Source organism: Oryctolagus cuniculus, chromosome X (assembly GCF_051225735.1).
Source record: "Oryctolagus cuniculus isolate XC-2025 breed Fujian yellow rabbit chromosome X, ASM5122573v1, whole genome shotgun sequence".
Taxonomy (NCBI): Eukaryota; Metazoa; Chordata; class Mammalia; order Lagomorpha; family Leporidae; genus Oryctolagus; species Oryctolagus cuniculus.
The window spans coordinates 100,294,225-100,318,559 of record NC_142888.1 but is presented as its reverse complement, the minus strand read 5'-3'; the positions used below and the strand labels follow the sequence as shown (position 1 = coordinate 100,318,559).

General features: G+C 37.5%; 1 long non-coding RNA gene across 3 annotated transcripts in view; it reads left to right on the top strand.

Moving 5' to 3' along the window:
* The window catches only part of LOC149119712 (uncharacterized), a 394,158-nt gene that overhangs the window by 234,354 nt on the left and 135,469 nt on the right, over window positions 1-24,335 (top strand). The window contains exon 3 of one of the 3 annotated variants that reach the window (XR_016227621.1): window positions 8,956-9,587. The exons of the other annotated variants lie outside the window; for them this stretch is intronic. This is a non-coding gene — a long non-coding RNA (uncharacterized LOC149119712). Of the gene's footprint in view, window positions 1-8,955; window positions 9,588-24,335 lie in introns of those variants that run through there. 3 annotated transcript variants of the gene reach the window in all.

The following is a 24,335-nucleotide window of genomic DNA, read 5'->3' as shown; positions in this document are numbered from 1 at the left end:
AGTTTGACAAACTCTTCAGCTTTTCTTTTAGGGCATGTCTGGGGGTTATAATCTCTCCTACCTTTTATTTTGTGGAAACATTTTTTTTGTACCTTTTCATAGCTGAAGTGTGTCTCTGCTAAATACTGTATTCTTCTATGGCAAGTTTTTTTTTTTCCCTTCAGCACTATGAAAATCTCATTCCACTCCCTCACCTGTATGGTTTCTGCTGAGAAGTTTCCAGTCAGGACAATTGGAACACACTGTGTGATATTTCTTTGCTTTCTCTTGTTACTTTGAGAATTCTTTATTTATGTTTATCTTTTGAGAGCTTAATTAAAATATATCTTGGGATAGACTTGGTTGAGGTGATCTCTGGTGATTGTTTTTAAAGATTTAGTTATTTTTATTTGAAAGTCAGAGTTACACAGAGAGAGGAGAAGCAGAGAGAGAGAAAGAGGTCTTCCACCTGATGATTCACTGTGCCGATCCGAAGCTAGGAGCCAGGAGCTTCTTCCAGGTCTTCCAGGTGGGTGCAGGGGCCCAAGGACTTGGGCCATCTTCTACTGCTTTCCCAGGCCATAGCAGAGAGCTGGATCGGAGGTGGAGCAGCTGGGTCTTGAACTGGCACCCATATGGGATGCCGGCGCTTCAGGCCAGGGCATTAACCTGCTGCGCCACAGTGCTGGCCCCATCTCTGGTGATTTTTAACTTTCTTGTACCTGGATATTTGCAACCTTCTCTAGATTATTGAATATTTTTGTTATTATATCTTTAAATAAGCTTTATTCCCTTTTGACATTCTCAACTCCTTCTTTAACCTCAGTAACCTAAATATTTGCTCTTTTAATACTGATCCCAATTTCCTTTAAGCTTTCTTCATACCTCTTGTTCATTTTTTTTTCTTTTTTCTCCTTTGTTCATTTTCCAACAGCCTGTCTTTGAGATCACTGAATATTTTGTTTTTGATCTATTCTGCTGTTGATGACTTATATCATGATTTAAATTTTGTATAGTATACTTTTCAGTTCATGGATTTATGTTTCATTTTTTACTGATTACTTTGGTGCTCCAGAGCACAGAGACACAAGATGGATCTAGTTGGATTGAAATTTATTATTGATGCCAAGCGTTAGACTTCTGGTTTGGCTTATGGACCTTGGATTTGTTTACATAAAGCCTTAGAACTTTGGTTCCTGACAGAATATCCGTGTTAATTACTTAACTACTATTTGCTCTTCATGGTCAAAGGAAAGTAAAAGGCCCTTCTCTTTCCTGAACACCTCACCAGAAACTTCTTTATTCTGTTTCTTTCCTAAAGTATCCTTTATTACTGAATCCTTCAACTTAAATATTTATTTGAAAGGCAGAGTTAGAGAGGTTGATGGAAAGTTCACTCTCCAAATGGTTGGAATAGCCAGGTCTGGGCCAGGCAGAAGCCAGGAGCCAGGTACCAGGAACTTCATCCGGGTCTCCCACATGGGTGCAGGGTCAGGAGGACTTGGACCATCTTCCACTGCTTTCTCGAGTGCATTAGCAGGGAGCTGGTTTGGAAATAGAGGAGGGGTGGAATCAAACCGCCACCCATATGGGATGACAGCACTGCAGGTGGCGACTTAACCCATTACACCACAATGCTGGCTTAACCCATTACACCACAATGCTGGCTTCTGAGTACTTCAATTTAATGATAGAGTAAAAGACTGCTCAGATGCGTGGTTATATAGAAGGAAGAGCACATAAACACGGAGTTCATTGTTATCTGAGGAGACATAAGTCTATTAGATGGACTTTGAACTAAATAGGCATTTAACTAAGTATATTTTTTGTACCAGCACAGAATTAAGTGCTTTCCAGCTGCTTTATTATCTCACTTAATCCTTATAAGGACTCTGTAAGATAAATTTCATTATTTTCTCCTATCTTACATAGAAAGCAGCTGAGGCCCAGCTTTTTCTGAGTTGGGAAAACTCCTGAATGGGGAATCATTTTAAAACATTGCAACATAGAATCAGCAGGTTTGGTTACAGTTCCAGAAACTTGAGATGATACTTGGCAACTTATTGTAAGCTATTTCCAAAGAAAAGCCAGTCCCAAGCTGGAATACAGTTTCTAGAGTCCTCAGAAAAGAATTCCATCTACAAGAGTTTACCATATCCTACCCTCTGTAGACTTTGAGTAGAGAGAAAAGTGTTTTTTTTTTTAATTCCAAAAAGGTTGGACTCCAGAGCACAAATAACCATTCCAAAAGATATTAGATCTTAAAAAGTACTCTCAAGAAGAAAATGTTGAAGGCCCCATTGGTCACAGCTTAGCACCTATGGAAGAAGGCCAAAATCTTCCTTTCCCCAAGCTAGAGAGTTAAACAAATAGAGATTTTAACTCCACAACTAAAATAAACTAATTCTCTTCAAGCCTAAATTTGGTCTCAACATTATTTTGCATTATAGACAACTTTCAAAAATTAATTATACTTCATGATCTGTTTTATAGACCAGTGCTTTAAAAAAATTCAGGCTAGTTCTACTCCAGTGTTCTTCCAACTGAGTCTGGGCAGAACATGGACTGTATATTCTTCAAGTCTCTTCCTGAGTGGACTGAGATGGTTGTCGTTGTCATTATCATCATCATCGTCACCACTACTTAACAGAAGTAGTAAGGTAATTGACATTTGTTGAAAATCTATAATGTTGGCCGGCGCCGCAGCTCACTAGGCTAATCCTCCGCCTTGCAGCGCTGGCACACCAGGTTCTAGTCCCAGTCGGGGCGCCGGATTCTGTCCCGGTTGCCCCTCTTCCAGGCCAGCTCTCTGCTGTGGATAGGGAGTGCAGTGGAGGATGGCCCGAGTCCTTGGGCCCTGCACCCCATGGGAGACCAGGAGAAGTACCTGGCTCCTGCCATCGGATCAGCGCGGGGCGCTGACCGCGGCGGCCATTGGAGGGTGAACCAACGGTAAAGGAAGACCTTTCTCTCTGTCTCTCTCTCTCACTGTCCACTCTGCCTGTCAAAAAAAAAATCTATAATGTTCCAAGAGTGTTAGATACTTCATAGGTATCATCTGCAATTTTATACACATGATGTCTAATTATCAAGTTAAACCTCTGATGTGAAAACTATATTTTTTTAAAAAAATTGTTTAGGAAACTGTAGCTCAGAGAAATTTACTCTATATTTTCCAGGATGGCCTAATTACTAACTGGAAGATTGGGCATATTTAAAAACAGCTTTATTAAAATGAGGTACCATCTCATTCCAATTAGAATGCCTATTATAAAAAAATTTAAAAAATACTAGCATGGATGTAGAAAAAAGTGAGCCCTAATATATTCTTGATGAGAATGAAAATTATGGCAGTTCTGGAAAATTGCATGGATATTCTCAACAAAAAAAAATCACCTGAAAATAGATCAACTATATGACCCAGTTATCCCACTTCTGGGAATATGTTCAAATTAAATTAAGTCAGCATATGAAAGAGTTACCTGCACTCCCATATTCATTGCAGTCCTATTCAGCTGTAATGGAATCAAGCTAGAAGTCCATTAATGGATGAATGGATAAAGATGTGATATATATATATATATATATATACACACATATACATACATACATACATGATGGAATATTCCTCAGCCACAAAAAAGAATGAAATGCTGACATCTGTAACAAAATGAATAGAATTGGAGATCATTATGCTAACTGAAATAAGCTGCACACAGAAAGACAAACATTTGTTTTCTTTCATTTATGGAAGACATATGTGTATGGGTGTGTTATGTGTGTGTGCAAGTTTGACATATATGTGTGTGTGGAAATTATATAGTGTGTGTATGTGAGTGAGGATGTGTGCCATATTATTGTGTATATACATATTTATAAATATCTCCACTGAGTTGTACCCTTTATATAATAATACAAGTTTCTTTCCTTATTTTATGATTTCACAAATCCCACCTTGTATGATATCAATATCTGTTTTTAAAAATGAAATGTATGTATGGATATATAATATATAATGTTTACATTTGAAGTAAATGTGGCAAAATGTTAAAAATTGCTAAATTTATGTGTGCTTGCTGAATTTGTTATATTTTTGGTATTATCTGAAATATTTTTGAAATAAAAAGATAAACATTTGTTAGGTTATAATTAGCATAGCTTAAATATACTTATTTAGGAGTACAATTCATTAATTTAAAGCAACATTACAGAATTGTGTATTCATCACCATAATGTAATTTTAGAGGAGTTTCATTACTCCAGAAAGATCTCTCATAGTCATTTCCAGTCATCCCTTCTAGAAAGAAGGAATATCAGATCAGATATAAATAAAGTAGATAATAAAAACGACAGAATCAACAAACCAAAAGTTGGTTCCTCAGAAAGATAAAGTAGAAAAATATTTACCTAGACTTACTAAGAAAAAAGAATGCACATATTATTAAAATCAGAAAATGTGGGATCATTATTACTGATCTCAGAGAAATAAAATTGTTATAATTCTATGAACAATTTCATGTTAAAAATTATATAACATACATGAAATGAAGAATTCCCTAATGATGCACAAACTACCTAATATGATGCAAGAAGTAGAAGATTTGATTAGCACTATAATAGTTAAAGAGGTTGAATGGGTAATCAAAAATCTTCCAACTACAACCAAAGTTCAGGACTAGAGTGCTTAACTGCTAAATTCTAACAAATATTTAAAGAATTAGGACCACTCATTCACAAAATCTTCCAAAATAGCACTTCCCAACTCATTTTATGAAGCCAGCATTTTCCCAAAGAATCAAAAGAAAAATAAAGAACAATATTTTCCTTTAACTATTTTCTTTTGTTAACTTAATATTTCGTTATTTTTGAGATAATATATTTTAATTTACATTATAGTCAAAGACTTAATGGCTCCACTAAATAAAAAGTTCAACAACAAAATAAAAGATATACTCCAACAGGATAATAGGCAAGGGCTATAAACAACAATAAAATGAAAAGACATTCAAATTTACTCAGATAAAGTTCAAAATAGTCACAAAATCATTAAACTACAATGCTATACAAATCCTATCAATTTTTATGACAAAGACAAAACAAACTTTGACAAAACACAGTATTTGCAGTAAAACTGATACATAGAGTCATTACTCCTCTTCTCTCCTTTCCTCTCTTCCTTTCAATCTTAGCTCCCACATACAGGGGATAATATGGAGTATTTGTATTTCTGTGTCCTATTTAATTTTGTATAGTTTTTATTCATTGAAGTTAGAATACTTACTATGTAATCTACCCTCTTAATTTTTAAGTGCATAATACAATATTGTCAATTATAGGTACAATTTCATATAGTAGGACAGGGACATCAGCCCAATAGTGGAATAGAATTGTCCAGCACTTATATCTCCCACAGAAATATCAATAGGAACAACTATTCGTATATGAAAATACATTCATAAGCACCAAAGAAATCGGATGAGAGATAACAGTGACTGTATATAGCACAGAAATAAGACAAGACATATTGAAGAGATAAGGAAGAATAGTTTTAATATTACCCATATCATCCCTCCCCCAACCCTAGGCAGCACAGCATGGAGATATCCTCCATGTGGAGGAAGAAGAGGGAAATTAACACAGGACTAAACCTTGGTCCCTAACACCAGATTTGCTCCACCAAAATCCAGCTCTGGGTAGGCCAGTAACTGTGGACTGAGTCCCTAGGTGCATTCTGGTGTTAAACTAGCTCCCACCACCCCAGGAATATGCAGTGACCTTGTTCTCCTGACTACCTCAACATTGGGATGACACTAATGGCTCCAGACTCCATATTGCCTCCAGCAGGGGCTGCTTCCCACAGATTCAGACCTCAGGCTCTGTCTAGCATTAGGCTAGGCTCTGCAGCTTTAGTCATTAGGCCTATTTCCTCCTACAAGTTTTTAGGCTAACCTCTGTGGACAAAAGAGTCAGGCCCAACCCAGTACCAGTTTGACACCTTATAACATTTAACAACAGGCAGGCATCTGTGGCCCCATTATTCAATAGACCAAGGTTTAGGCTTGTCTCAGGAGGTCCCAGCCTTGTACCAGCCCCCATAGCCTTAAGTTCTAGAACATCCCTGTATGGATCTAGGTCCCAGGCCAGTCCATGTTAACATAACTCCTAGGGCAGCACCAGCAGACACAGGCTTCAATCTGGTTCCAACAGTGCTAGTCTTCAGGTTTAGTCCCAATAGTGGTATGTGGCAAGACAGTACACTTAACCCCAGGCACCATGTTAATCCCTGAACCAGGATGGATCCATGCTCCACGCCAGTCCTTGTGGCTCCAAATACCAATGGATCCAGGGTTCAGGCCTTCTTTAGCACTCACTGTGAAGTAGGCAGGCATACAGGCTAAAATTGATTAGATTTGTGTACTGGAAGACCATGCCTTTGCCACGCCCCTGTGTGGCCTCATACCCCTACCTGGCCACACCTGGGTGCCCACCAGCCAATCAGGTTAATTAACCACTCCCCTTTGGAAGTGGGTTAAAAGCCAAAAGCCAGGACATGGTGTGGCCCGGCCGGCCCTTCTTCCCTGGCCTCTTGTCAGAAGGGGGCTTGCTGTAGCCCTGTGCCTCCAGGGCACATGGCCTTTGGGTTCCTGGTGCTCGGTATGAATCCCTATTTACCTCTCCCTCTTAAATAAAGCTCTCACTCTCCTATGCATCTTTCTCACTAAATAAAAGCTTAAAACGTACCATGCTGCCTCGTTTATCTGTGCTGGTATTTAGAATTCTTCTCTAAATATTAGGCAAGAACCCTCTTGGGCTTATTAATATCGGGGATTTAGTAATAAGCCCGTGGTGAAATCATAAGGCACCCCAAATTCCGGTAGCACATGTGGCACCCTGGATAGCATTTCTAGGGAATTTTAAGGGGCCACATTTCAGTGTAAATTTTAGGGGGTCTTTTCCAATTTCAACTGGGTCCAGGACCCCCTGGGAAATTCAAGTGTCAGTGTAGACCATGTGGACTGAGTCTCTAAGAACACACCTACAGGCCCAGGTTCCAAGGAAGTCCCAATGTTCTCAGACAGTATAATATTACTGTTACTTTTCCTTCTGTGACTGATTTATTTTTCTTGGCGAAATGTCCTCTAAGTCCATCCATGCTTTTTCAAATGACAAGATTTCCCTCTTTAGGACTGAATAGATTTCATTGCGTGTGTATGTAGCATTTTCTCCAAGTACTCATCAGTTGATGGGTATTCAGCTTTTCTCCACATCTTTGCTATTGTGAATAATGCTGTTATGAGCACAGGAATGTAAGTATATCTTTGAGATCCTGATTTTAATTTTTTGGATCAATATGCTGAAGTGGAATTGTTAGTTCTATTTTTAAATTCTTTAAGAACCACCATAATATTTTCCATAATGGCTGTTCCAATTTATATTTCTACCTACCGTGTACAAGCATTCCATTTTTTTCTGCATTCTTGCAAACACTTGTTATATCTTCCTTTTCATACTGACTATTCGACCATGTGTGAATTCATAGCTATCTCATGGTCATTTGCTTTTCCCCAGTGATCAGTGATGTTGAGCAACTTCTCATATGCCTATTGGTCAAGGTATGTTTCCTTTGGGAAAATGTTTAATCACGTCTTTGGCCCAACTTTCTTTTTTTAAGATTTATTTATTTATTTGTAAGGCAGGGTTACAGAGAGTCAGAGAGAGAGAGAGAACCAGAATCTCCCCTATCTGCTGGTTCACTCCCCAAATAGCCACAATGGCTGGAGCTGGAGCTGAGCTGATCTGAAACTAGGAGCCAGGAGCTTCTTCTGGGTCTCCCATGTGGGTGCAGGGGTCCAAGGACTTGAGCCATCTGCTGCTGCTTTCCTAGACATATTAGTAGAGAGCTGGATCAGAAGTGGAACAGCTGGGACTTGAACTGGTGCCCATATGGGATGCTGGCACTGCAGGTGGTGGCTTCACTGCCTGCTATGCCTGTCCCATCATCTAACTTTTGATATGGTAATACATTTTGAAAATATTTATTTATTCAAAAGGCAGAGTGATAGAGGGAGAGACAGAGAAATAGATGTTCCACCTGCTGGTTCACTACTGAAAGGGCTGCGTGGCTTGGGCTGAGCCAGGGGAAAGCCAGGAGCTTGCATTGCAAGCAGAACTTAACCCACTGAATCACAGTGCTGACCCTGGTTATTCATTTTTTGTGCTATTCCATTATAGGAATTCCCCATATATTTGAAATTAAACCTGGATATATTGTTTGTAAATATTTTCTCACATTCTGCAAATCACTTTCACTCTGATGCTTTTTTTTTCCATTGCTATAAAGAAGATTTATGGTTTGATGTAGTTGTACTTGTCTATTTTTGATCTTATCACCTATGCTTTTGGTATTATATCAATGAAATCATTGCCAAATGCAGTGTCAAGCAGCTTCCCCCTTATGTTTTGTTCTATAAATTTTATAGGTTCAGGTCTTCCACTTAATTCTAAAATCCATTTTGAGGTGATTTTTTATGAATGGTGTAAGAAAAGATCTAATTTCATTCTTTTGTATAAGAATGATACACAGTTTCCAAATGCTAGTAGTTGAAGAGATTATCAAAGAATAAGGAGAATCTTATGTATTTCTAGTACATAATGAACAGTTGACTCCATAATCATGGATTTGTTTATGGATTCTCTGTTCTATTAGTCGCTATGTCTGCCTTATGCCAGTATCATGTTGTTTTAATTACTGTAATTAATATATTTTGAAATCAGGAAGTATGCTGCCTCTAGATTTGTAACTCAAGATTGATTTGGATATTCGTAGTCTTTGTCGTTACATATGAATTCTAGAATTGCTTTTCCAAATTTTGTAAGAAAATACAGTCAATTGGATTTTGAAAGGAATTATTTTTGGATAGTATGGGCATTTTAATGATACTGTGTCTTTTTTTTTTTTTTTTTTTTTTTGGACAGGCAGAGTGGACAGTGAGAGAGAGAGACAGAGAGAAAGGTCTTCCTTTGCCGTTGGTTCACCCTCCAATGGTGATTGGGCCATCCTCCCCTGCACTCCCTGGCCACAGCAGAGAGCTGGCCTGGAAGAGGGGCAACCGGGACAGAATCTGGCGCCCCGACCAGGACTAGAACCCGGTGTGCCGGTGCCGCAAGGCAGAGGATTAGCCTAGTGAGCCACGGCGCCGGCCGATACTGTGTCTTCTAATCTATGAATATAAGATCTATTTCTATTTCTTATATCTTCTTTAGTTCCTTTAATCAATATATTATGGGTTTTAGTTTACAAATCTTTGAACTTCTTGTTCCTAAGTGTTTCATTCTTTTGGTGCTGCTTGGATATTTTTAATTTCCTTTTTGAATAGTTCATTGTTTGTGTATAGAAATGGCATTGAGCTTTCAATACTGATTTTATCTCCTGCCACTTGACTGCATTTGCCAATTACTTCTAACAGTTCTTTTTATGTGTGGAGTGTTTAGGATTTTATACAAATGAGGTCAGATCATCTTCAGACACAGATAATTTTACTTCTTCCTTTTTGACTTGGATGCTTTTTATTTCTTTTTCTTGTCTCCATTATTCTGGCTAGACTTCCCATATCATGCTAAATAAAAGTGGTGAAAGTGGACATCGTTGTCTTGTTTCTGAACTTGGAGAGAAAATTTTCAGTTTTTCATATGTGGACATCATGTAGCTGTGTTTATTTTATTTGGGTTGAGGGGATTTCTCTTTCTTTATATATTATGAAAAATTTTTTCATGAAAGAGTGTTGAAACTCATGAAATGCTTTTCCTACATCAATTGAAATGATTCTTATTTTTATCCTCTATTTTGTGAATGTGGTTTATATATTCATTGATTTCCGTATGTTGAACTACCTTTGCATCCCATGTCAGAAGAGTGCTGGTTGGAAGTATTACCCTCTATCCAGCTTTTTGTGGAAGTATTATCCTCTATCCAGCTTTTTTGGAAGAACTTTAAAACTTGGCATTAATTCTTTTTTTTTAAGTTTTATTTTATTTATTTATTTATTTATTTTTTTTTATCTTTTATTTAATGAATATAAATTTCCAAAGTACGACTCATGTGTTACAATGGCTTCCCCCCCCATACCGTCCCTCCCACCCACAACCCTCCCCTTTCCCACTCCCTCTCCCCTTCCATTCACATCAAGATTCATTTTCGATTATCTTAATATACAGAAGATCAGCTTAGTATACCTTAAGTAAGTATTTCAACAGTTTGCTCCCACACAAAAACATAAAGTGAAAAATAATAGATGATTTTTTTTAAATGATGATGAAATCAGATCAGACCTATTGTCATGTTTAATCCCAGTGAGAGTCAAGTTGGGAATTGATAATTTCTTTCTTTTTTTCTTTTTTTTTTTTTACAGAAGATCAGTTTAGTGTACATTAAGTAAAGATTTCAGTCGTTTGCACCCCCATAGAAACACAAAGTGAAATATACTGTTTGAGTACTCGTTATAGCATTAAGCCTCAGTGTACAGCACGTTAAGGACAGAGATCCTACATGAGGAGTAAGTGCACAGTGACTCCTGTTGTTGACTTTACCAATTGACACTCCTGTTTATGGCATCAGTAATCTCCCTATGCACCAGTTATGAGTTTCCAAGGCTATGGAAGCCCCTTGAGTTCTCCGACTCTTATCTTGTTTAGACACAGTCATAGTCAAAGTGGAGGTTCTCTCCTCCCTTCAGAGAAAGGCACCTCCCTCTTTGAAGACCTGTTCTTCCCACTGGGATCTCACTCACAGAGATCTTTTTGCCAGAAAAGGCAGAGTTATACACACAGAGAAAGAGGTAGGAAGGGAGAGTTTTCAAGATTGTGGAACAGGGAGGGAGCTTACTGCCATAATCTGAGGGAAGATAGTTGGAAAAAAGTGGAGAGAGTGCAATCTCAGGGAAGGGTCAAGGAAAAAAAGAGGAAACTCCACGCAAATTAGAGGGACACTGTAGACCTATGTGGAGGGTGTGGACATGCAAAACTCGGGACCCCAGCAGCCAAGAACCTCAGTACCAGCTTTGAAGTGAGGTGAGAACAGAGCAGCAGTCCAAGCCACTGGTGATAAAGCTGCAGGAAGAACTGGGCATGAGTCTGGCTTGGAGCCATGTGGAGGACAGTGTACCTGCCAACCTAGAGAGGAAAAAAGGGGGGTCACATTTCTCTCTCTCTCTGACCAGTGTCCTGTAACTGGATGAGAAAAGGCAGGCACCATTTTGACATATGTAGCAGCTGGGTCAGCTCGTGTCAGCCTGCCCACAACCAGCTGAGAGGAGACACCTGAGTCTGACTGGGATTCTTTACAGGGGGCTGAATGCTAGTGACTGTAAGAACCTTGTGTGCTGGGACTGTGAAAACACTGTGGCTGCATGGGAGGGTGCAGGGTAAGGCTGAGACATTGGGCAGTCACTGTGGGCAGCTCCACAGGCTCGGGGCTCACTGATTCCCTGGTGAAGATCATTGCTGCAGGAACCGTGCTCAGACTGAGGACTGCATGGATCCTTTGTGTGGTTCTTGTGATGGTGTGGATGAATATTGTACTCACTGGGGCTAGCTTCCAGGCATTGGTTTCCTTTGAGGAGAGGTGAGTGTGAGAATACACCAACAGAGCAGAAAAACTTCCCCTCTGACAAAAAAGAAAGAGATTTAACACACCAAACTGGGGTATCACCTTGGACACACCCATCACTCTGGAGTACTGAACACAGCTCCCTGGCCACACCCAGCAAATACCTGTACGTATTCACTGAAAGTGCAGATACTCCATTAAGCCACGGAGGCATATTTCAAAAATAAAAGCCATCACAGGGGAAAAAAAAAAAAAACACCAAAGAGTGCCACCACAAATGCTTAATAATAAACTCAGCAATTCAAGAAACAAGAATAAGGAAGACAAAAGAGTACAACCCTTTGATACTAGAATATGAAGATGAAGAGATTGAAGAAACGCTGGAAATCGAATTCAAAAAATTGATTATAGGATTACTTAAAAGTAATCAGAAGCAAATTCATGAACTAAAGAAATCCGTATGTGACATGGATGACAATTTTTCCCATGAAATTGAGATTTTTAATGAAAAAATAAAATATTGGAAATAAAGAATTCAATAGAACAAATACAAAATATAGTGGAAAGCCTTAAGAACAGAGTTAGTGAGGCAGAGGAAAGAATATCCATGTTAGAAGACTAATCTTAGGAAATTTTACAGTCCAATGAAAAAAGATATTAGAAAACTATAAACCAGTGTCAGAGATTTATGGGATACTATTAAATTAACCAATATATGAGTCTTAGGAGTTCCTGAAGGTGTGGAAAGACAGAATAGGTAAGAAGGCCTTTTACGTGAAATAATTACAGAAAATTTCCCTAATTTATAGAAAGGAAGGGACATTCAAGTACAGGAAGCAAATAGAACTCCTAATAGATGTGACCCGAAAAGACTTTCATCACAACACATTGTATTCAACTCTTCACAATCAAACATAAAGTATTCTAAAATGTTCATGAGAGAAATGCCAGATTACATTCAGAGGAATCTCCAATCAGACTTATAGCTGACTTCTCATCAGAAACCCTACTGGCTAGTAGAGAATAGTGAGATACATTCTAAGCTTTAAGAGAAAAAAACTGTCAACCCAGAATATTGTACCCTATGAAGCTCTCATTTATGATTAAAGGTGAAATAAAGACCTTCAATAAGAAGCAGAAAACAGGCCGGCGCCATGGCTCACTTGGCTAATCTTCCACCTGCGGCACCGGCACCCTGGGTTCTAGTCCCGGTTGGAGCATCGGATTCTGTCCTACTCTCTGCTGTGGCCTGGGAAGGCAGTGGAGGATGGCCCAAGTGCTTGGGCCCTGCACCCACATGGGAGACCGGGAGGGGGTGCCTGGCTCCTGGCTTCGGATTGGCGCAGTGCGCCGGCCGTGGAGGCCATTTGGGGAGTGAACCAATGGAAGGAAGACCTTTCTCTCTGTCTCTCTCTCTCACTGTCTAAATTCTGCCTGTAAAAAAAAAGAAACAGAAAACAAGATCCATCTATTGGCTGCCTGCAAGAGCCATATCTCACCAACATACTGAAAGTGAAAGGATGGAAAAAGATATTCCATACTAACAGAAAAAAAAGAGCCATTGTAGCCATCCCAATATCAGAAAAAATAGACTCTAACACTAAAACTGTTAAAAATGACTAATAAGTGCACTGTGCAATGATTAAACGATCAATTAAACAGGAAGATGTGACTATTGTAATATATATGCACCTAATTACAAGTCACCTGGCTGTTTAAAATAAATGTTAATGGATCTAAAGGGAGACATATACTGTAATACAGTAGAAGTGGGGGATTTCAACACTCCACTTTTAGCAATGTACTGATCAAACAGACAGAAAATCAGCAAGGAAACAACAGAGCTAATTGACACTATAGAAAAAATGAACTTAATGGACATTTACAGAAATTTTCATCCTACAGGTGCAGAATACACATTCTTCTCAACAGTGCATGGAACTCTAGGATTGACCACATGCTGGGCCATACAGTGAGTCTCAGCAAATTCAAAAAAATCCAAATCATAGCATGCAACTTCCCTGACCAAAATGGAATTAAGATGGAAATGAACAACTCAAGAATCTCTAGAACATAAGCAAACACATGGAGACTGAGCAACATGATCCTGAATTAATGGTTGGTCATTGAAGAAATCAAAAGAGAAATCAAAAAAATTTGGAAACAAATGAAAATGAAAATAAAAGATATCAAAAGTTATGGGACACAGCAAAAGCAGAGTTAAGAGGAAAGTTTATAGCAATTGGTGCCTACATCCAGAAATTGGAAAGGCACCAAACAAATGAACTATCAATGCGCTTCAAAGATATAGAAAAACAACCTCAAATTGAACCCAAACTAGTAGGAGAAAGAAATAATTAAAATTAGAGAAGGAATCAACAAATTTGGAACAAATCATATAAAAACATAAGTGATACGAAGAGCTAATTTTTGAAACAGTGAACAAAATTGATAAACCATTGTTCCAACTTTCAAATATACCTAGGAGAAGACCCAAATCAATAAAATTAGTGATGAGAAAGGAAATGTAACAGCAGACACCACAGAAATAAAAATAATTGGAAATTACTAAAAAGAGCTGCATGCCAAAAAATCAAGAAACCTAGAAGAAATTGATAGGTTCCTGGATACATTCATCCTACCTAAATTGAATCATGAAGACATAGAAACCTAAACAGATCAATAACCAAGACAAATTGAATCAGTAATAAAGACCCTTCCAGCAAAGAAAAGCTGAATTATACCAGGCATTTGAAGAACTGCCTCCAGTTCTCAAGTTATTCAAAACAATTCAAAGGGAGGGAATCCTTCAAAACTCATTCTATGAAGCCAGCATCACCTTAGTTCCTAAATCTGAAAAAGATACAACAGAGAAAGAGAACTATAGACCAATTTCCCTGATGAACATAGACACAAAAGTCTAACAAAATACTAGCCCATCAAAGCCAACAACACAACAGAAAGATCATTCACCAAGACCAAGCAGGATTTATCCCAGGTATCCAGGGATGGGTCAATCAATGCGATACATCACATTAACAAACTGAAGAGCAAAAACCATATGATTATCTCAATAGATGCAGAGAAAGCATTTGATAAAATACAACACCTTTTCATGATGAAAATTTTAACCAAATTGGGTATAGAATGAACATTCCTCAACACAATCAAGGTGATTTATGAAAAACCAATCACCACTGTGAATGAGGAAAAGTTGCAAGCATTTCAACTAAGATCTGGAAACAGACAAGTATGCCCACTCTCACCATTGCTTGCTATTCAGTATAGTCCTAGAAGTTTCAGCCAGAGCCATCAGGACAGAAAAAGAAATAAAAGGGATTCAAATCAGGAAAGAGAGAAAGTCAAACTATACCTATTTGTAGATGACATGATTCTTTATATATGGCATCCAAAAGACAGCACCACTGAGAAACTATTGGAACTTATAGAAGAGTTTTGTAAAGTGGCAGAATATCAAATCAACACACACAAAAATAGCCTTTGTACACACAGAAAATGCCATGTATGAGAAAGAACTTCTAAGAACAATCCCATTCATGGTAGCCAAAAAAAGCAAATAGCTTGGAATAAATTTAACAAAGGATGTCAAATATGTCTACAATGAGAATATAAAACATTAAAGTAAGAAATAGAAGAAAGCACAAAAATGGAAAAATCTTCCACGTTCATAGATTAGAAGAATCAATATCATCAAAATGTCCATAAGGCCAAAAGCAATTTACAGATGTAATGCAATACCAATCCAAATACCAATACTATTCTTCTCAGATATAGAAAAGATGATAAAGAAATTCATCTAGAAACACAGAAGATCACAAATATTTTAAGCAATCTTATACAACAAAAACAAAGCCAGAGGCATCACAATACCGGTTTTCAAGACATACTACAGGACAGTTATAATCAAAACAGGCAAGTACTGGTACAAAATCAAAAGGATGGACCAATGGAACAGAATAGAAAGGCCAGCAGAAATAAACTCATGCATCTAAATCCAACTTATCATTGACAAAGGAGCTAAAATCAATCCTTGGAGCAAGGACAATTTGTTTAACTAATAGTGCTGAGACAACTGGATCTCCACATGTAGAAGTATGAAGCAAGACCCCTAACTCATAACTTACACAAAAATCCACTCAAAATGGATTGAAGCCCTAAATCCACGATACCATCAAATTATTAGAGAACACGAAGGGAAACTATGCAAGACATTGGCAAAGACTTCTTGGAAAAGACCCCAGAGGCACAGGCAATCAAAGTCAAGATTGACAAATGGGATTACATGAAACTGAGAAGTTTTTGCTCTGCAAAGGAAACACAGCGAAGTGAAGAGGCAGCCAACAGAATGAGAGAAATTACTTGCAAACTGTGCAACTGAAAAAGAATTAGAAACCAGAATACATAAAGAAATCAAGAAACTCAACAACAACAAAACAGACATCCCAGTTAAGACATGGGCAAAGGACTTAAACACACATTTCTCAAAAGAGGAAATCCAAATGGCTAATAGACATATGAAAAAATGCTCAGGATCACTAGCCATCAGGGAAATGCAAATGAAAACCACAATGAAATTTCACCTCACCCCAGTTAGAATGGCTTTCACACAGAAATCAGTAAACAACAAATGCAGGCAAGGATGTGCGGGAAAAGGTAACTTAATCCACTGTTGATGGGAATGTAAACTGGTGTAGCCACTGTGGAAGAGAGTATGGAGATACCTCGGATATCCGAATATAGACCTACCATATGACCCACCCATCCTATTCATGGGAATTTACCTAAGAAAACTGAAATCAGCATATGAAAGAGTTATTTATACCCCTATGTTTAGTGTAGCTCAATTAACAGTAGCCAAGATATGCAATCAACCCAGATATCTTTTACCAGAAGACTGCATAAATAGCTTATGGGGTATGTACATCATGGAATACTACACAGCAGTAAAAAATAATGAAATCATGCCATTTGCAGCAAAATGGATAGAACTGGAAAACTTTGTACTTAGTGAATTAAGATAGTCCCAAAAGGACAAATGCCATATATTCTACCTGATCTGTGATAACTAATAGAGCACCTAAAAGGTAATCTATAGAAGTGAAATTGATGCTTTGAGATGCAATGACTTTGAGCAGTACTTGTCTCAACTGTTGAGGAACTTTTTTTTTCTTTCATACAGTTTGTTGAACTCTAAAATTTGTATATAGTTAATAATATGTGTATAAAGTTAATTGAAAATAGATCTTAATAAAAATAATAATGTAAATAGGATATGAAGAAGGAAGAGGGTGGGAGGGCAGGTATGGTGGGAAGAATCACTATTTTCCTAAAGTTGTATTTATGAAATGCATGAAGTTTGTATTCCTTAAATAAAATGTTTCTGGGGGAAAAGGAGGGAGGAAAGGAGGGAGAGAGACAGAGAGACAGAAACAGAGACACAGAGAGATTATCTATCTATCTATCTGCTGGTTCATTCCCAAATTGGCCACAAAAGCCGGAAATGGTCCAGACTGAAGCCAGGAACCAATAGCTTCATCTGGGTCTCTCATGTGGTTGCCAGGGCCCAAGTGCCTGATCCATGTTCTGCTGCTTTTCCCAGGCACATTATCAGGAAGCTGGATCAGAATTGGAGCAGCTGGGACTTGCTCCAGCAACCATATATGATGATTGAATTCAATGCAATGTGTGTCAAATTTTCTACTACATTTTTTTGTAAAATGGTTGAATTTATCCTAAAATTTATTTGGAATTGCAAGGAAGAGAGAATATCCAAAATAATCTTTAGAAAGAACAGCACAGTGGGAATACGGACATTATTCAATTTAAACAACCAAGAACAAGCAACACGAATCAAAATACTGTGGTTCTGGCATAAAGATATATATATAAAATTTGATGTTGGTAGATTTCTGCATGTGAGCCATTCTAACCGGGATGAGGTGAAACCTCATTGTGGTTTTGATTAGCATTTCCCTGATGGCTAGTGATCCTGATCATTTTTTCATGTGCCTGTTGTCCATTTGGATTTCCTCTTTTGTTTCTTTTTTTTTAAACTTTTATTTAATGCATATAAATTTCCAAAGTACGACTTATGGATTCCAATGGCTTCCCCCCCATACCGTCCCTCCCACCCACAACCCTCCCCTTTCCCACTCCCTCTCCCCTTCCATTCACATCAAGATTCATTTTCGATTATCTTAATATACAGAAGATCAGCTTAGTATACATTAAGTATGGATTTCAACAGTTTGCTCCCACACAGAAACATAAAGTGAAAAATAATAGATGATTTTTTTAAATGATGATGAAATCAGAGCAGACCTATTGTCATGTTTAATCCCAGTGAGAGTCAAGTTGGGAATTGATAATTTCTTTTTTTTTTTTTTTTTTTTTTTTACAGAGGATCAGTTTAGTATGCATTAAGTAAGGATTTCTACAGTTTGCACCCCCATAGAAACACAAAGTGAAATATATTGTTTGAGTACTCGTTATAGCATTAAATCTCAATGTACAGCACATTAAGGACAGAGATCCTACATGAGGAGTAAGTGCACAGTGACTCCTCTTGCTGACTTTACCAATTGACACTCCTGTCTATGCCATCAGTAATCTCCCTATGCTCCAGTCATGAGTTTCCAAGGCTATGGAAGCCCTCTGAGTTCTCCGACTCTTATCTTGTTTAGACAAGGTCATAGTCAAAGTGGAGGTTCTCTCCTCCCTTCAGAGAAAGGTACCTCCTTCTTTGATGACCTGTTCTTTCCACTGGGATCTCACTCACAGAGATCTTTTGCCAGAGTGTCTTGGCTTTCCATGCCTGAAATACTCTCATGAGCTTTTCAGCCAGCTCCGAATGCCTTTAGGGCTGATTCTGAGGCCAGAGTGCTATTTAGGACATCTGCCATTCTATGAGTCTGCTGAGTATCTCACTTCCCATGTTGGATCACTCTCCCCTTTATTTACTCCATCAGTTAGCGTTAGCAGGTACTAGACTTGTCTATGTGCTCCCTTTGACTCCCAGTCCCTTCACCATGACCAACTGTGAACTGAAACTGATCACCTGGAACAGTGAGATGGCATTGGTACATGCCACCTCAATGGGATTGAATTGGAATCCCCTGGTATGCTTCCAACTCCACCACTTGGGGCAAGTCATCCTGAGCATGTCCCAAATTATACATCTCTTCCCTTTCCTCTTTTGAAAAATGTCTATTGAGGTCCTTGGCCCATCCCTTAAGTGGGTTGTTTGTTTTGCTGTTGTGGAGTTTCTTGATCTCTTTGTAGATTCTGGTTATTAATCCTCTACAGGTTGCATAGTTTGCAAATATTTTTTCCCATTCTGTCGGTTGCCTCTTCACTTTCCTGACTGTTTATTTTGCAGTACAGAAACTTCTCAATTTGATGCAAACCCCATAGTTAATTTTGGCTTTGACTGCCGTCTTTATCCCCCAATGTATCAAAAACATAAATGTAAATGTTAAAATTATAAAACTCTTAGAAGGAAAATAGGTGTAAAGCTCTATGAGCTTTAATTAGGCAATATTTTGTTAAACATGATACAAAGCATTAACAACAACAAAAGAAAGAAATAATTGAACATCAGAATTAAAAAAAATTTTGTGCATCAAAGGATGCTATTATGACAGTGAAAAGGTAACTGACAGAATGAGAGAAAATATTTTTAAATCATATCTCCAATAAGTGTCTTGTATCCAGGATGTATAAATAAATCTTACAACTAAATGACAAAAAAGTTGAATGAGCCAATTAATAAAGAACTTGGGGCCTGCGCTGTAGCATAGCTGATAAAGCCCTGCCTGTGATGCCAGCATGCCATATCATCATTTGTTTAAAGTCCAGCTGCTCCACTTCTGATACAGCTCCCTACTAAAATGCCTGGGAAAGCAGCTGATGATTGCCCAAGTAATTGGGCCCCTGCCACCCGTGTTAGAGACCTGGAAGGCATTCCTGGCACGTGAATTCAACCTGACCCAGGCCTGGTTGTTGCTCCCATTTGGGGGAGTGAACCAGTGAATAGAAGACACACTCTCTCTCTTTCTCTCTGCCTCTGCCTCTCTGTAACTCTTCCTTTCAAATTAATAAATAAGTCTTTCTTTTAATGAATAAAAACTTGAAAGACATATATTCAAAGCAAGTATACAAATGACCAAGGGCACATGAAAAGATGATCAACAACATGAGGTACCTCCTAAAAGTAAATTTAAAACATAGCATGATATAACTTCACATCCACCTGGATGGCTGGAATTTAAAACATGGAAAATAATATGTTGGTGAGGATGTAGAGATTCAAGCCCTCATATGTTGGTGGTGGGAATGTGAATTCATGAGGCTACTCTAAAAGACAGTCTGGTGATTTCTTAGAAAGTTAAACAGAATTGCCACGAGACCCAGCAATTCTGCTCATGGTTTTATACCTAAAGAATTGAAACCCTGTGATATTTGTCTTTTATGGTCTGGCTTATTTCACTTTCTAAAATGTTTTCCATTTATACCTATTTTGTTGCAAATGTCAGGGTTTCATTCTTTTTTATGACTGAATAATATTCCATCACGTATGTATAGCATATTCTGTTTATCCAGTCTCTGTTGATGGATACCTAGGTTGATTCTGTATCTTAGCTATTGCTAATTGAGCTGCTAGAAACATGAGAGTGCAGCTAACCCTTTCATATGCTGATTTAATTTCCATTGGATATATTCTCAAGAATGTGATAGCTGGGTCATATGATAGATCTACTTTCAGATTTCTGAGAAATATCTATACTGTCTTCCATAATGCTTGTACCAGTTTGCGTTTGCACCAGCAAGGTATTAGGGTACCTTTTTCTCCACATCCTCACTAGCATTTGTAATTTTTTTTTTATTTTTAGAGATAACCATTCTAACAGTGGTGCAATGTTTAAGATAACTTTGGCTATTTGAGGTCTCACAGTGCTTTTTACTTGCATTTTCCTGATGGCTAGTGATCCTGAGCAACTTTTCATATATCATTGGTTATTTTTATTTCATCCTTTGAAAAATGCCTGTTTATATCCTTAGCCCATTTCTTATCTGAATTGCTTGTTTTGTTGTAGTTGAGTTTCCTGAACTACTTTTATATTTTGGATATTAATCCTGTATCAAATGCATAATTTGCAAATATTTTTATCTATTCTGAAGGTTGACTCTTCACTTTGTTGAGTATATCTTTTGCCATCTAGAAGCTTATTAGCTTGATATAATCCTATTTGTCTGTTTTTGCTTTCATTGCCTGTGCTTCTGGGGTCTTATCCAAGAAGTCTGCCTAGGCCAAAGTCTTGTAGCATTCCCATATGTTTTCCTTTAGTAATTTGAAGTTTCAATTCCAAGATTTTGATCCTTCGTCTGTTTTGAGCTGTTTGTTATGTAGACTATAAGATATGAGTCTTGTTTCAAACTTCTGCATGTGCAAATCCATTTTTCCATCACCATTTGCTGAAGAGACTGTCCTTTCTTCAGGGAATGATATTAGTTCATTTGTCAAAGATTAGTTGGTTGTAGATGCATGGATTAAAATTTCTATCATTTCTGTTCTGCTTCCTTGTATACTTGTCTAATTTTTGTGCTAGTAGTTGGCTATTTGATTATAACATTCCTGTAGTATGTCTTAAAATCTGGTATTGTAGTGCCTCCAGTTTTGTATTTATTGTTTAAGATTGCTTTGCTTATTTGAGGTCTTTTGTGTTTCCATATAAATTTTAGGATTGCTTTTCCTAGATCTATGAAATATGCCGATTGGTATTTTGATTGGGATTATGTTGAATCTGTAAATTTCTTTGGGTAGTATGGACATTTTGTTGATATTAATTCTGATACATGACCATGGAAGATTTTTCCCATTTTTGTGCCTTCTGTTTCTTTCCTTAATATTTTATAATTTTCATTGTAAGAATCTTTCACATCCTCTTAATTTATCACAAGGTATTTAAATTTTTTAGCTATTCTGAATGGGACTCATCCTACAAGTTCTTTTCCAGCCAGAGCGTTGTTGGTGTACATGAATGCCATTGATTTTGTGTGTTGATTTTATATCCTGCAGCCTTGTCATAATCCCTTGTGAATTCCAATAGTCTCTTAAGTGGAGTATTTTGGCTCACCTATGTAAGGGTCCAGAAGCCAGGAGTTTCTTCTGGGTTTCCCATGTGGTTGCAGGGGCCCAAGCACTTGAGCCATCCTCCAATGCTTTCTCAGGTCATTAGCAGGGAGCTGGATTGGAAGTGAATCAGCTGGGACTTGAACTGATACCCATATGGGATTCTGCCACTGCAGGCCAGAGCTCTAAACTGCTGTGCCTCAGTACTGGCCCCATCCAATTTTCTATTGTAAGCATTTATTGCTATAAACTTTCTTCTTAAAAATGCTTTTGCAGTATCTCATAAGTTTTGAAATGTTGTGTTTTAATCTTCCACTGCATAAAGGATTCAACAAGTAGTATGTACAATAATCACTGTTCCTCAGGAGTATAGATAACAACTATAAACAACCAATTCTCAAAATCTCAATTTTTGTCATATACATTACATTTTTCATACTACAAGTTTAGGAGAATATATAACTTTTTTTTTTTTGAGACTGGCTTATTTCACTAAGCATCAGTCTCCAGTTGCATCCATTTTGTTAAAGACAGGATTTCATTCTGTTTTATGATTGAGTAGTATTCCATCTTGTATATATACTATAGTATATACCTTTATCCAGTCATCAGGTGATAGATATCTGGGTTAAATTTTTGCCTGTCTTCAATGGTCTTTATTTTACTTTCATTTATGAATGAAAGCTTCACTGGTTAAGTATCCTGAGTTAACCGAGTTTTCTCTTAGGACTTGGACTATATCTCTCCATTGTCTCCTGGCCTGTAGGGTTTTTGTTGAGAAATCCGCTGTCAGTTTTGCCAGTTCTGACTGGAGTTGCTTTTAAAATTGATATGGTATTTCCCTTTTGCAAGTTAGGGGATGTTCTTTTTAATTTTACTTTTGAAAGCTTGACTATAATGTGTTGTGCTGAGGATCTTTTGAAATTGTTCCTATTTGGGATCTTATGTACTTCTTGTACTTGGACGTGCATCTCTTTCTCCAAATTGGGGGAATTTTCTGCTATTGTTTAATTGAATAGGTTTGGTTGGGTTGAGATATTTCTAAAGAAATGTCTTCCACATTGAGTAGCCTTGTTCTGCTTCATCAAGTCTTCTGTTCAGGCTTTCCACTGTGTTTTTTATTTGACTTATTTAATACTTCATATCTCATATTTCTGTTCGGTTTTTCTTCAGTATCTCTTATCTCTGCTGATTTTTTTCATCCATGTCATGTACGTCATGTACTGACTTTCTAATTTCATTTAATTTTTTCTGTTTGCTTCTGAGTAACCTTACAACCATTCTTTTGGATTCTTTTTTAAGACATTTCATCAGTATCCCTTTCTCCACAGTCCTATATTAGTGTTATTGTGTTCTTTCTGGGGACACATATTGCCTTCCTTATTCATTTTCTTGTGTTTCTATATTCATTTTTATGAATCGGGGGAATCTTTTGTTACTGTCTTCCCAGAGGATTTTTTTGTTGAAGAATTAATTCCCTGAAAGTGTGCCTCTGTACCAGTGAAATGCCTAAGGCTTACATTTGAGTTCCAAGGTTGTGTGAAGGGGTGGGGCCACGAAACTCTGCCCTCATTTTGTCAGTGAGTCCTGAGTAGCATCCAAGTTATGCATGGTAGAGCACTTCTGGCCACTGTCAGTTCGGGGAGGGGGGAAGGATGTTGGCACTGGCCAGTGTGTTTACCATCCCAACTCTTTTGTGTGCCATGGTGAACCAATTGATTCACAATCTAGAATGAGCTCATTTGATTTTTGTTGTTAGCCCTTGCCTGTATTCCTGCTGAATTAGGGTCTTTTTACTTGTTGAACTTTTTAATTAGTGGAGCACTAAGCCTTTGACTATAATAAATATTAAAAAAAAGTTATCTCTAAAATTGAAGGAAGAAAGGAAGGAGGACAGAGAGGGGAATATCATTATATTCTTAGAACTTTATCTATGAACTACATTGAATTTGTTTTCTTTGTATTAATATCACATTAACATGATAATTGATGAGAATTGTGTTGTAGTAATGATCACACATCTCCTGTAACCCTAAAAATGTTAATAAATTTATTTTAAAAGGTATCTGAATTACCATTTATTCTGTAAGAAAGGAATGTATTTGTGCTGAAAATAAATAAGAACACACTGATTAACTAGGATTAGATTATTTGGCTGTTATATAAGTGTTGTAATTGTTTCAAACATGTAAAACTTAATCTATGTCACTTTTTTCAAGATGAATTTCAGATCATGCCTTCTCTTAGAAGTCATCTCTCGGTGAAACTGCCATGTTCAGAATATACTTTGTATACATGGCAAACAATTTATAGAGTAATATAATGCTTGAATTTAATATTGTTTAAAAATTATTTTTCTGGGTTTTTCAGTTGTATCTATTTTCTCTCCTACTATCTCACAAGCCCCTTACATCATCAACTTCATTCTTATCATTATAGAATTTTTAATGATAGTTTTCTACATAGACCGCATTCTCAAGTTGCTAAGCTCATTTAATATTTAAACTACTAGAGAGCATGGTGTCTGGATATTTTGAGAACAATAATTGTTAAAACTCAATGGTTTCTAGGACATATGGCAATTATTTTTGTTACTGG